General features: G+C 42.2%; 1 long non-coding RNA gene across 1 annotated transcript; it reads left to right on the plus strand.

Annotated features, from left to right (window-relative positions):
* Positions 1-1,547: 1,547 nt before the first annotated feature.
* On the plus strand, positions 1,548-12,072 carry LOC131517033 (uncharacterized). Its single transcript, XR_009264346.1, has 5 exons — positions 1,548-1,636; positions 5,382-6,908; positions 7,813-7,870; positions 10,212-10,280; positions 11,766-12,072. It is a non-coding gene; the product is annotated as an uncharacterized LOC131517033 (long non-coding RNA).
* Positions 12,073-12,456: the final 384 nt, after the last annotated feature.

Genomic DNA, 12,456 nt, shown 5'->3' on the forward strand with positions numbered 1-12,456 from the left:
AATGGACACTAACCTTCCGGATGTATACATTTCTCTCACTTATAGGGCTCCCGAAAGCTTACGTCTTCCCTGGAATTCTTTAGGAACAATGTTCACTTTGTGATTCCTCTGAAAGCTGAAAACTCAAAGCACTGAGCAAACTGAAAAGTCAAAGCAAAATCCCCTCGTCCTCTTGATCATTAATCACCGGCTGGGTGCGTGTGTCAGAACTTGGTGCCGCTCTGATTTCTCTCCTATGCCCTTCGGGCAGAAACCTCTTCTTATTTGTGTCTTCTGGAGCACCCAGTACACTGCCGGAGCTCCATAAATAATTAATCTCGCCAATAATAACGGGAAGCAGAAGCTTCCAAGAGTCTTCCTTTCCCCCGTTCTGCGAAACTGGTGTTACGGTATTTTGACTATCAAAACAATGATTAAGCGGCTTTGGCACACTTTATGTTTGGGCTCAATGCGATTTTGCTAATGCACTATCTCATTCCTCCCTCCCCCAACACTCGTATTTTAATGATTTCTAATTAATATTGTAATATTTCTTGAATAATTCATGTTTTTAAACAAGAAAGGCTGGCATAAATTTATGTCAATCTGTTTGTGTATTGCAGCGCCGTGCACAACAAACAAACACAGTCTGCTTCCCTTGGAGACTAGGGGAAGAGGCAACAGAAAAGAGAAGCATCAGAGTATGGGGCTAGATTCACGTTCCTCCCCAAAAGAGGGAGGCTCCCAGGTTGCCTTCTGAGGTTTCCAGGCAGACACCTTTGTCTTCGCCGACACCCCCTTATCATTTCATTTTTTTTTTCCTCCTGACAGGCGCCTGAGGCCCTCAAGCTGTACTTCGTTACCCTGAACCCTCCTGTCCTCCCTCCCCAGCTGTTCCCTGAACTCCATGTCCTCTAACCGCCAGCCCCATCACAGATTTGTCTTTGTGCCTCTCTGGACATTGCTCAAGGATAGGCGCAAACTGTAATCTGACTAGTCAGGAAGACGTGGATAAAAATCAGGGGTAGACTTATTCATTTAGTAGACAAGTATTTGATGAGCACCTGCTTCCTGCTCAGAACCCTACAAAGCCGGAGGGCACTAGAGCATTGGGTAACATCGGCCAAGTAACGTGATTGTTCCTTTATAGGGGCTCCTGAGGGCGCCTGGGAGGCTCAGGTGGTTAACTGTTGGACTTTGGCTCAGGTCATGGTCTTGCGATTCGTGTGTTCAAGCCCCGCGTCAGGCTCTGTGCTGACAGCCACATCGGAGCCTGCAGCCTGCTTCGGATTCTGTGTCTCCCCCTCTCTCTCTGCCCCTCCTAATTCACGCTCCCTCCCTCTCTCCCTCAAAAATAAATAAACACTGAAAAAATTTAGAGGAGCTCCTGAAGAATCCATTTCGGTCTCTCTAGAACACTAAGGGAGATTTCTTTTCAGACAGGCCTCAAAGCCCCTTTCTGGACAGCTGCTGATTCTACCGTCACACAGCTCAGGCTATAGTTGTGGTGTGGTGGAGAGCCGTCGGTGGGTTTTTTAATTTTACTTTTCATTGTGTTTTTCAGTAAAAACGAACCGAAGGACTGGAGGAAAGATTTCAGAACAAAAGCTTAGCTCCACCATGAACCTGCCATCCCTCCTCCAGACTCCACACGGAGGTGATCTCCTTTACTTTGTTCGAGACTAAGTTCGCAGTCTTTTGAATTACACATACAATTATTCAGACATCCAGAAGCAGGGACTTGTTTTCATTCGGTATTTTCTTCTTCTCTCAGATTCAGGGAGCCTGCTGCTTTCGAGCAGCTTCCATGGGAGATCTGTTGTCAAGTGACTTTCATTTCCCCCCTTCTTCTTTGGAGCTGGAGAAAAGACTTTCATATCTATCATTTCTGCCTGCATTACAGCACTGCTAATGCTGTGCTGACCCCGCTGCTGGGGCCATTAATGTGTGTCACTGTTAATTAGCAGCCAATGGAATAGCCAAGCCAGCGACATGGTTCACTGAGATGGATGTGGTTGTTTTGATTGCATTGCTATTGCTAGGGTAACTATCATTTGTACTAATGATTTCCAAGTAGGTAGCAAAAGGGTAGGAGGGAAATGACTTAATTTGATTCTTTTCCCCCCACTATCTCTAAGAGCAATTTTAGTGGTGAAAACGCTCTGTGAGGCAACAGCTCCCGAATTCATTGAGGTCTTTGGAAAGACAGATTGTTATTAACTGACCGTATCGGGATAGGGAGTGCCGGTGATTATGTATACGGGATAATCTTCCCCGAGTGGAGAGGACATACCTGCCCTCTGATGGACTGCAAGTGGCCCCTGTAGACACAATCATCCGGCAGACAGAAGGGTCGCCCATTGCTGTTGCCCATTCTAATGACACCGAGAAGTGGAAAGTGAAGTTGAAAGTGAACACAAAGTAGTAGGGGGTATGTTGCTTGTAGCGAGAGGAAAAATGTAGCGTGTCTCTGCCCGAAGGGCATGGGAAGATGGGATGGAATTTAGGGAAGCTGATTAAATCTACACGCGGGATGTTGAGCCTCTCAATAACTTTGAAAGTTTTCAGAATGCACATTTTCCTTCTTACGTGCTCCAGTGTCCCCTTGACACATGGGCCTAATGTAGCTGCATCTCATAATACCGTCGCCACATTTCCCAACCCCTAGGGCGAGGATTCAGAATGGACATCTGCCGAGAACTAGACTGGAATTGGAAACTCATGTCTCTAAGCTCAGTTATATTTCAACATTAATGGGCAATTTTTGTGCACGTCCCTCTCAGTGCATTTCTTGCCCTCAGCCATTGTATTCAGGGACTCTCCCAAACTTCCCTCTATCTCCAAACTCTGTCCTGGCTACCTCCTCACTCGCTTCCAGCATTTAGCTTTCTGGGGAAAGCACTTGGATTCTACTCCACTATTCTTCTAAAAAAAATTTTTTTTTAACATTTATTTTCAAGAGACACAGAGAGACAGAGTGTGAGTGGGGGAGGGGCAGAGAGAGAGCGGGAGACACAGAATGAGAAGCAGGCTCCAGTCTCTGAGCTGTCAGCGCAGAGCCCGACGCGGGGCTCGAACCCACCAACCATGAGATCATGACCTGAGCTGAAGTTGGAAGCTTAATGGACTGAGCCACCCAGGCACCCCGTCTACTCCACTATTTAGAAACATCTCCTCTTGTACCCATCTTCTACCTGTTCAGGGCTATTACTGCCTCCGGGGTCCGGGAGTCCTCTCGCAGTTCCTTGGGGCGGTTCTCCTTCTGCCATTTCTCTTTCTCTTGGATCTTCAAACTCGCCAGCTCCATTGATATCTCTTGAGTTTCTCTCATAAAGGAAATTAATTTACTTCCCATTTTCCTTGTACAAAACCCCATATTTCCCCTTCCCTTCATAGGAACGTTTCTTGAAACAACAACCTACAATGGAAATCCCTGCTTCTCACTTTACGTTTGTTTCTCAGACAATGAACGCTAGACTTCAGCCTCTGTCCCTGTCACTCTGCTAAACTGCCCAGCAAAGACTGCAGACAACATCCTTGTAGCCAAATACAGTCAGTCATGTTCAGTTCTCATCTGACTTGGCTTCCCTATAGAATTGATCACCGTTGGCCACTCTCTGTCCCATGATGTTCTTTCCTCATTTGGTTTGGTTTCCATGAAAGTTTTCTTGCTAGGATGGTTCTCTTAAACTTCTGGTGGCCCCTTCTCAGCCTCATTGTGGGACGTTCATTGTATACCTATCACTTCAATGTTGGGAGTCCTTGAGGGTTCTTTCTTCTGTTCTCTTATCTTTTTCATAATTATGGTCTTCTGGAGAAACCTTCTTCAAGGATTTAGTTACTACATATAAATTGGCATTGTCCACTGGTCTCCCCCATCCCCCTTTAAAAATCTTTGACTTTCTTCTTAGCATTTTATCTAAAAGCATGAGACTTTTTCATCAGGACCCCAAATCTTGTCCTCTAACTCATTATGTTCAAAACCAAAATAATTGTCATTTTCTCTGAGCCTAAAATGTGATCTCCTTTCTATATTCTCTGTCCAGAGACTGACAACCATCTACCCAACTGCTCACACTGGAAATCTGGCCCTATCTTATCTTTTACTCTCACTCATCATCCACTGTGAGTCCTCTTGACTCTGTATCTCATTGTCACCTTCACTGTCACAGCCCTGATTTGCATCCTCCTAACTTGCATATCATTTTTCCCTGCTCAGAAATCTTATATCTTCTTCTCCCCAGTTTCTTATAAGGTAAACAGGTATTTGGTTCTTTCTGCTTTTCCAACCTCATTGCCCAACGCTCCCCTCCCAAGTTAGATGCTCCACCAAGCTGCTTACAGTCCCTGGATGAAGCCATCCCCTTTCCTTCCTCCATGCCTTCATACATGCTGGATCCTTTGCCTAAATGTCCTTTTCTTGGCCGGCTCCTGTCTTCCATGTCCCCAATAAAACTCTACCTTGCGTGTCAAGTTTCCATGACTCCACAGAGAAGATTCAAGGCTCTTTCTATATATTGTTCTTCTGAAACTCTGAGGTTGTTGTTGTTTTGTGTTATGCATCTTTCCAGCCATTGGGCTCTAAGCATCTTGAAGGAATGAATTTTTCTTTTTACATTTGTAATACCCGTTTGTTGCCTAGCACGGTATAAATGTTAAATAAATGTTTATTAAAGTTACATAACAACTCCATTTTTCACTTGAGGTCATTCTGTGTTTTCATCAGCTCTGAATTCCCATTTTATTAACATAAGAGCAAAATCACCTATAATTCCCAGCTACAGAAAACTGGGTTGTGCTTGTGTCCTTGTAACTCAAAAGGTATGTTACCTGGGATAAAGTATTTGATCTTTCTGGTCCTCAGATAGGAGATAGCATGATATCAAGGCTTTTCAGTTGTTTCCTGAGGAGACTGGGGGTCCTTGAAGGCAAGAGGGGGATGAGGAGGAGGGCCTCTGTGCGCTCCTTACTTCTTTGTTTCAAAGAGAAGCTCTACCTTCACCCATTTTGTATATTGTGATCACATGTAGAATTGTCTTTAAACCTGAGATGCCACTGCTAAAATATAATTTGGAAACCACTTCACGGGGTTATCTCTAATTCTCTCCTAGCGGGGGGAAAAAAATGTCTGTGGTTCTGTGAGCTGCATAGTAATATTGGCCTGACAAAGCACATCTCCCAGAAGCACAATGGAAATGCATTACATAATCTTTGTATAAACATTCAATTTTACACTTTCTACATAAAAGACAGAGGCAAAAGGGTCAGGGTATAAGGATGGAGAGGGAGGCAAAGAAGAGGAAAGGGGAGTCGGGAGGTCAGAGGAAGGGAGGGCAAAGGGAATGAAAAGGTGAATTCAGTGCCGGCAGAGGCAGACCGATTCCATTGCTTTTCCACTCCAGGAGCATATGCTGTGAAGAAAGCGTGCACTTCAGAGTACAGATGAGCCAGGAAGGGAGAACCTGCTGTTCCCGGAAGTCTTCCCGAGTGGGAGCATCTCACGGGGCTGAGTGTAAGGCAGGTATTCAAAGATGCATATTGTTCATGCAACACAGACCTAATATGCGAGCTAACAACTCCATTCGGTGTTTAACGAAAGAAACAGTGGTTCCGTTCCGGAGCTGGAGGACAAACTATTGGACTTTGAAAGACACTGCTGGTCTCTAAAATGATGTCATGTGAACCGTTTTGTGTGCAGTTTAAAGGTTGTTCATTTTTCTGCATAAAATTGAACATAACACACAACTCCATTATAAACCCTATCTGAACATCTGGGGTTTTGTGGTTTCCCTGTTATCATGAATCATCATGTATCTTTTCTCTGCAGAAGCTGCTTTATATGTAAACTATAACCGTGTTTATTTACTTGGTGTAATAGTGATTAGGATAAACAATGTAGAATGTGCTGGAATCTGCACAGGAGGTGCATAAATGCTGGGACCAAGCAAAAGCTGCAGACAGAGCTCATCGTGTCAGCTCTGATTTACATCATCACATTTAAATGCAAGAAGGAATGTTGACTCTAAAGAAAATCAAATACATTAAAACAGAGCTCTTTGCATTTTTAGGACCATAGACCAAATAATCCTGAAATCTATATCTTGTTGAAATGTCCTTGATAGAAAAGCGAGAGATTCTGCCTAATCTAGGAATTGAGAAAAAGAGAAATAAATCCAGATACTAAAGGACAGAAAAGAAAATGCTATATAATGATTTTATGATACAGAAATATTTTTACTCCAGAAGTACATTTTAAAATCCCATTGAAAATGCCATGTAAAATTGAATTGCCCTCAGACTTTGAAAAATAATGTGGAGAATGGCTAGAATTTCAAGGTGGGAAATAGCTTGCTTTGTAGCAACCCAATTTCATAGCTAAACTGTATATGAGACACCTTTCTGAGGTTTCTACTATCTTTAAGAGACTTACATGTTGTTATCAGTTCCATTTAAAGTACTTACTTATTAACACGGCTCTTGGAAAATCCAGAATGGTTGAACAACAGCAGATTTGAATTTTATTATTTTGCTTTGTAAAAAAAAAAAAATGCCAGCTGAGAAAGAGATCAAGTATAAACTTTCATTAGAGCAGTTTATGTTTATTCTAAAGTCTCTAGAATGTTAACATGCTCCAAGCTCTATGTTAAGTCAAGGGAAGACCTTTCAGAAGCAGCGAACCAATGTGTTTTCTACAAGGCATAAATCCAATTTTTTCTTGAAAACATTAAAGCACATTGGAAAACCATTCCCCTTATTTCTTTAACTGGAAAAAGCTGCATTTGAGAAACTCACTTTACTCAGACAGAAGTAATGTGACATAAAGATCTGATCTGGGGAGGACAGAAGAACTCATATCGTGAGGTGGACTCCACATTGCCATTGGTGTTCCCAAGTCCATTACATCTGGTTTCTTGTAATGAAAAAGGCGAGTAAGTTTCTCATGTGCAGATCAACCCTATCCTAAGGTGTGTGTATTCCTTCTGGGAGCTGAGGGTCAGGATATATCCTTTCTCTTTCCTTCCTCTGAGGCATTGCACATGTCTTCCATATCTTGCATCTTCAAATCTCATCTTTGGTGTTTTCTGTGTCCTAATAATTACCCAGACTGTTGGAAGCCTTTCCAAACAATGTTCCAAGTTGTGTTACCTCTCCTGTCCAGCCCTTTGCACCACCCTCATTTCTCAGCATGCAGGTTTCTTTTCTTTTCTTTTTAATTTTTTTAATGTTTACTTTTGAGAGAGAGAGAGAGAGAGAGAGAGAGAGAGAGAGAGAACAAGCAGGGGAGAGGCAGAGAGAGAGGGAGACACAGAATCCAAAGCAGGCTCCAGGCTCTGAGCTATCAGCACAGAGCCCGACGTGGGGCTCAAACCCACAAACTGTGAGATCATGACCTGAGCCGAAGTTGGACGCTTAACTGACTGAGCCACCCAGGTGCCGCAGCATGTAGGTTTCTTTTAAAAATAATCTCTGTTGGATTTTTTTCTCAAAGGGTAAACATGAATTGTTTGGTCCCTTATTTATCATTAGAAATACATGTGCTAGAAATCCCATTATGTGACCGTTTTTTCCGGGATGTCTCTTCACTTTCCATTAGCAAGGCAGAATGTATAATGAATGGATAGAGCATGAGATTTGCGAACCAACCATCCAGGTTCAACTTTTTAGTCATTACTCAGATCGTAAATCTCTACCTTTTAAGAGATTACTCCACAATTTAGAACTGGTCCGTTTTGTGCTTTCTCAAAGTACTTGGTCTTTTCCTTCAAAGAACTATATTTGTGACTTTACATTTACTTACATGAGTATTTGAGCAATGTCTGTCTTTCCTACTAGACTCTCGGCACCATGATTGATTTGTCTTCCATTCTAACCTCACAGACTCTGGCCCATAGTAAGTGTAAAATAAAATAAAATGAAAATGAAAAAAGTAAAGTGAAATGTATAAGCATTTCTATTACCTTTCACGCTTTCCTATAACTTACAAGGCAGAGTGCAGTGAAGACTATCTGGTAAAATGTTTTCAAGCAAATATCGGTGACTATTGAGTGTTTTAGATATTTTTCAGGGTTGAAGATTACCACAGAGGAACCCATTTGTAGATTTCTACTTGAAATTATCAGGCAGTTCACAATATATGGAACCCCTCAGGGAGGTGGTCGGTTCAAAGGAGCAGGGTATAGCAGTAAGAGAGAGTCATTCAGAATAGGAGGCATGAAGGGCAGGGTGTGCCATGCATCCCATTCCCCTTGCTGAAGAAAGATAGCAACCTCAGATCACGTATGCAATGCTGCTTTTAACTGTGGGTGTTAAGCTTTGAAAGGGATGTTGACATTTGGGGCACCTGGGGGGCTCAGTCGGTTAAGCTCAGGTCATGATCTCGCAGTTTGTGAGTTCGAGTCCTGTGTTAGGCTCTGTGCTGACAGCTTGAAACCTGGAACCTGTTTCAGACTGTGTCTCCCTCTGTCTCTGCTTCTCTCTCTCTCTCTCTCTCTCTCTCTCTCTCTCTCTCTCTCAAATATAAACATTAGGGGCGCCTGGGTGGCTCAGTCAGTTGAGCATCCGACTTTGGCTCAGGTCATGATCTCACAGTTTGTGCGTTCGAGCCCCACGTGGGGCTCTGTGCTGACAGCTCAGAGTTTGGAGCCTGCTTCGGATTCTGTGTCTCCCTCTCTCTTTGCCTCTTCCCCACTTGCGCTCTCTCTCCCAAAAATAAATAAACATTAAAAGAATTTATATTTAAAAGGGATGTTAACAAACCAGAATAGGATATGGCAATAAAAGTTGGTAGTGTCATTGAGGAAACTTTGAAAAGATAGGTTGTAAAAGAATTCAGGGTGGGGAACAGGTATAATTGTCTCCAACTATTAAATTATGATGTAAAAAAAAAAAAGGTTAGTCTTTTCTATAGTCGCCAAAGCAGAATAAAGAATAATCAATGTCAAACTAAGTAGCTGGCACTGTCTGAGAGTGGAAAAGAAGCCTTATGACACAGCGAACTTGTTTCACTGGTGTTTACTCAGAGTCTGGGGAACATCTGCCACTGCATTGGGAGGGGTTTTGGCCTGGATGAGAGACTGGATTCTAGAGCCCTGTGGCACTCAGGCAGAAGGCTGTCCTTGGCTTTAGACCCCTTGGATGGCAGTCACCGAACCTGCCCTTACTCAGCTCATACTCATCTGTAAAACGGAAAAAGTACCACCTATGTTACAAGGCTCTGTGGATGAAGTACGATAATTTATAGAAATTTAAAAGTACCGTCTAACTTTTAGAACTGTACTGTGCTAAATAAACATCAGACATTATTAAATGAAGATAAATTTGCATTTTTTCCTTGATTTCGCATCTTGACTGTTATATACATACAAGCCAGGGCTGTCATTTTTTTCTCCTTCCGTATGTCTTTGAATCATTTCCTTCCATCCCATGCCTAACCCACCATATGCACCCTGACATTTGGGAGGACTGCTTTTTTTAAAATATTGCATTCTGTGCTCCAAATGCGCAAAATACCAACCTGTGTAAAAAACAGTGTCGTGTGTTTTCTAAATTCTGTTTCATAGGTGCCTTTCTGATCATAGAGGAAGACGTACAGTTAGGTTGTGGTTATTTGATTATGTTTTGGTCAATGGACTATGGACAGAAATGCAAGCCATTTCTGGGCCTGTTCATAAACCTTTCTCAGTTATCCATGGTGTGTGTGTCCCTTTTTCAGAAATCTTGGGGGCCAAGGTGTTTAAGAGGTCAGCCAAACAATATGGAAATAGACTAGATCTCTGAGTCCCCAACTGGAGGGCCATCACCCGAGAAAGCCACCTGACACATATCAGGCTGTGACTTGAATGAAAATTGAGCCTTTGTTGTATTAAACCCTTGAGATGGCACTTTTATTGATTTATTTATTTGTTAACCACTGCTGAACCTACAGTATTTTGACTAACACAAAAATTAGTACCACCAAAGAGCAGTAGTTAAAACAAAAACCTAGAACAGGAGGCACTGGTTTAGTGTTGGAAGGTAGGTGGTGGCTCTGACATGAGAGTTTATCATTCTTCTTACAATCCCAGGTCACCTTATTATCTTTAGTTCCTTGGCTATTATTGAGGTTCAAGGGGGATTAAAAATGATGATAAATAGCACTTATCGAACCTCTAGCGTGTGCCAGCACTGGAGAGTCTGTGCATTGCTGCAACTAATCTTTGCATCGGAAACTCCATTATTTTCCCTTTTGACAGATAAAGAGATTGAGAATTGGACAAGCCCAGCTTCCGTGCTATCAAATCTACAATGGGATGCCTGGAAAAGTTGAGTTCTCCTTATACTGAGTTGTCTGGGGATAAGCAAGGAGAACATCTTTAGAGAAAGTATTTATTAACCTAATTTACTAACCTAGATTACAACCTAGTAAGCTAGAAAGGAGCAGAACTCACTGGGAAGAGTTAATATCTTAGAAAAGCCATAGCGCATTACTTGGGCATGCTTCCAATTGGACAAAAATAAATCTTTCTTTCTCTCTTTTTCTCCTTCTCTCTCTCTTCCTCCTTCTCTTTCTCTCTCACTGTCTCTCTCTCTCTCTCTCTCTCACACACACACACACACACACACAACAAATTGAGACATAATAGAAATCTCTAAATCATGCACCAGATTACAAGCAATTAAAAAAGTATGGGCTCTGAAATACCACCCATACGATGTAGGGAGGACGGACTAAGTTACAATTGTGGTTTTGGGGCTAGAACCATCCTATTCAATATAGTAACCACTGCTAAATGTGTCCATTGAGCATTGGAAATGTCTAGTCCTGAGATGTGCTGTAAGTGTTAAATACACACCAAATTTTGAAGGCTTAGTACAAAAATGTAAACTACCTCATTAATATTGATTAAATGTTGATTGGTATTTTGTATATAGTGGGTTAAATAAAATGTATTATTATTATTATTATTTTAACAGTTTATTTATTTATCCTGAGAGAGAAAGCATGAGGAAGGGAGGGGCAGAGAGAGAGAGAGAGGGAGAGAGAGAATCTTAAGCAGGCTCCACACTGTCAGTGCAGAGCCCGACCTGGGGCTCGATCTCACAAACTGTGAGATCATGACCTGCGCTGAAACCAGAGCCACCCAGGCATCCTAAAATATATTATTAATTTTACCTGCTTATTTTGATCTCTTTAATGTGGCTGGTAGAAAACTTAAAATTACGTCTGCGGCTCATTTTGTGGCTCAGATTACATTTCTGTTGGACAGTGCTGGGCTTGAGTGTCAGGAACTAAGCAAGTCAGAGTAAGCTGCAGAGAGTGTTGCTGTTCCAGAAGCAGTTCAGATTCTAGTGACGGTGATGCTGTGGGTCAGTTTTGGAGAGATTTTTCTGAATTCTTCGTTTAGTCTCTTGGTATATTTTCCTTAACCATCCTTCCTGGTCTCCAGCCATATAGACAATCTCAGATCTTCTTGTAAATGATGCGCTTGCTTAATATTGAGAAATCAATTAACTCTCAAAGTAGCTAGAAGCAGACCAATGCTTCTTAGATTTAAAGTGTAGAGAAATCACTGTGGTGGAAGGAGGTCTTCTTAAGAGCAGGCTCTGTTACTAGGTCTGGGAAGGGGCTTGAAGTAATGCCAAGGTTGCAGGTCTGGGGACCACACATGAAGAAGCAAGAGGCTAGGACACATTAGACCCACCAGACATCAAAATATGGGAACAAAGAGTAAAGGTGGGGTGATGTTCATAAGCCATCAGAGTGAACTCTCTATCCTCAATTAACTTACTCTTCTTTTTCCTCTCAGATTGAGCTGTATCTATAGAAGGGAAAATGAACAGGCCACAGCACAACTAATCTGCTCAATTCTACTGTTGCAAAGATTGATGGAGACCATTGTGTGATCAATTTGGTCATGACACTGGGTATCAGTCATGAGCATGACTGAAATGAATGGAATCACTTTACTCCAATCTGGTCTGCTTTCATTGTGTAAACTTAGCTGGTCCTGAGGACTTGGGGTCAGGGAAATCAGCACTACACTTAAGTCTACTAACCTTCCTGAGATCATTTATTAGCAAAAAATCAGCATATTCATGCATATTAGTTATTATAAGGAATAATTTGCCTGCCTTACTCATGTTCTCAGAGGATGTGCTTAGTTTCTGTTGAAGTTAGGAAGTGCCACAATTTAATATTTGGAAAATGAAATTTTGTTATAAGATAATGAGATCCAACCTCAATTCATAAAATCAGCTTAAAAATATTTAAATTTTTTAAATGTTTTTTTAATTTATTTTTTAAGACAGAGAGAGACAGAGCATGAGTGGGGATGGGGCAGAGAGAGAGGGAGACACAGAATCTGAAGCAGGCTCCAGGCTCTGAGCTGTCAGCACAGAGCCCGATGTGGGGCTTGAACTCATGAACTGTGAGATCATGACCTGAGCCGAAGTTGGACGCTCAACCGACTGAGCCCCCCAGGTGCCCCAGCTTAAAAA

This window comes from Neofelis nebulosa, chromosome 7 (assembly GCF_028018385.1).
Source record: "Neofelis nebulosa isolate mNeoNeb1 chromosome 7, mNeoNeb1.pri, whole genome shotgun sequence".
NCBI lineage: Eukaryota > Metazoa > Chordata > Mammalia > Carnivora > Felidae > Neofelis > Neofelis nebulosa.